We start from the raw sequence: 2,643 nt of genomic DNA, 5'->3' as shown, positions 1-2,643 counted from the left end.
AACATGTGGTAATGTCAAATAAAACTGATGATGGATGGGAGGAACGAATTTTAGAATTTTTCTTATGTCTTGCATTTTTTGATATGATATTGGTCTCGTTTCGGGGGCTTTTTCAGGTATATAATTCTTTAGGTTAAGTAAAAAGATTTCGGTATCCATATCATTTGGTTTCAAATCAACCGTTTCATATGTTTCCATGTAATCATCATTATAACGGATTAAACTTGAACCTTTACTGAACTTTATCTGCCGCATCTTAGAAATTTTGGCACCTTCTCTTAAAACAATCTGATAATCTTTGAATAGTCCTGTGAGGCTTTCGAAATCTAGAAACTTATCTTTCATATCGCGTACTACAAAAGGGTTTTTCTTTCTGCAGTCACGGACCAGCTTCATCCAATCTTCTGGTGTATAAATATCACTCTTCTTTTTTTGTTCTCGACTTATGAAAGAGAAGTTGGTGTCGTTAGGCAGGTAAGTATGGCCACTGACGAGATAATTCATAGTGATCGTTTCTAGATATGGCGATTTATTAACTAGAAACATCATAAAGTGCAAAACATTCCAGTTTCTGTTTTGACCGGAGCAACAGTCACTAAAAAAATACAGAGATTTAACGGTATCTGGCACGGAATCTTCTAGAAAGTAGTGCAGTGAGGACATAATTTTTTGAGAGCCTCTGGCCCCACAATGTTCTGGCCACATATTCATTACTACTTTTTCTCCTTCTTTTGCATAAGCATGAATCCCAAAGTTCAGCATTTGCAGTTGTCTTAAATAATAAACCTCACCTGTGTTCAAATAAGGCAGAGGCAAGGTTCGTTCCAGGTCAAAAGTAGCTACTAACAACGATTCGTCAGTTTTGACTTTACCTTTACAGTCGTTTAATATGTGTCGTACTTCGCCTGCAAGTTTAATATGCTTATCTTTTTGTACTCTTAGAGCTATGCATTTTTCTAGGTCTTCTTCGGCTTTTATTGAGATCTCGAGCATATCACAGGTTTTACAAGTATCTGCCTTAGGGATATAGAAGTGTAAATTAAACTCCGTTGTAAATATTTTCGCGTAAGCACTCTTTTTCAATATTGGTTTACCTTCTGACTCACATTTTGTTTTAAAAAGTTCATACATTTTATTCATTGAAAGGTCCGGACGTAAATATTGGCGTATTGATCGACTTTCTCCATAATGACTGACATATTTTGGGAAACTATTAATGTGATCTCTAATCCATGTCAACTTTTCATCAGATAGCTTGTTAGCAGGTGCATGTTTTCCCCGCTTATCTGTTTCTGCTATACCAGAAACTGATTTTTTAATACGTAATGCATAATCTAGTCTCTTGTTAGATATTTGTATGACTTTTAAAAATAAATTTTTGCACACTCTTTTGCCCATTAGCATGAATTGGCGTACATAATTTATGCGTCTAAGATTTTGAGTAGGTTGTCTTTGCTTACGGCGTTTTGGTTCTGAAGTATTAACGACGCTGCACAGCCATGTTGTTTGAGCATCCCATGAAGTGAGCTGGTAATACATTTTGTGTATTGCTTTTTGATTTTCAGATGAAACTTGCTCACTGCATTTGAACCTACAGTTACATTCAACTGGTGTAAATAGTTTAGCCGGGACAATATTACCTCGTACGTTGCGATATTCTTGGCCTGCAGTTCTTTTAAATTTCCTTTTATTCTTCGCCCAACTGTCGAAATTACGAACTCTTTTTCTTCCTGTGACAGGTTCTTCGGAATCTGGATGATTCACTTCTCCCAAATTACCCATAGACCTCTCTGGATTGGCCCTGATTTCTTCATTATCTGTAAATAATAGCATTAACTGCATTGACATGCAATAACTCAAAAAATTTACGAGTATTTATTTATAAAAGAGTTTTATAAGAGAAACAATAAAAGCTAAACAAACTAGCTATGCATACTTTAGAATATACATGTCTGTCATAATAAGTGTATTAGTGCTTTTTTTTGAAAATCTGATAAGCTAGAGATGCAATAGATTGTATGGTTATTGGGAGTAGCGTGGTTTTTTAACCAATAAAATAAAATCGCTCCTATAATATTCAACAACAATACAGACCTTCTCTTCTGTTTGCTTCTACATCTGTGGAACTTTCTTCATTTTGTTCTGGATGGTAAGAAGAGTGATCACTTGAATAATCTTCATTAATAGTTGAAGTCGATGAAGATGGCTGCGGTGTAGGTTGTAACGCCATGTTCACTATTCTTTTAGCTCTGGTTCTGTTATCCATTGTTTAAGTTTATGCAACACCCTTTAAATTTAACGATATACTGAAACCAACGACAACGCAACGCAATCGCATGTGACTAATTAAATCAATACCATCAGCTGATTTTGACGTACCGTGTTTGTGTGACCAGTTTAAAAATTTTCAGTGTTTTTGTTAAACATTAAACAACAAAAATAAAAAATAAAGTAAAAATATGTAACTGGATGTTAAAAAAAAAGTAATGACGTAAATTACATTATTAATTTATTGTTTTTCTATTGCACTTAGATGACTTTGGTTTCACATAACCTATTAAACTTGCGACCACAGTGATCTAAGTACGCTTCATTACTTAGATCAGTTTGGCATGCTTCTACTTTGTAAACTGAACAAATTCT

This window comes from Anticarsia gemmatalis, chromosome W (assembly GCF_050436995.1).
Source record: "Anticarsia gemmatalis isolate Benzon Research Colony breed Stoneville strain chromosome W, ilAntGemm2 primary, whole genome shotgun sequence".
NCBI lineage: Eukaryota > Metazoa > Arthropoda > Insecta > Lepidoptera > Erebidae > Anticarsia > Anticarsia gemmatalis.
Note: the sequence above shows the minus strand (reverse complement) of the source record.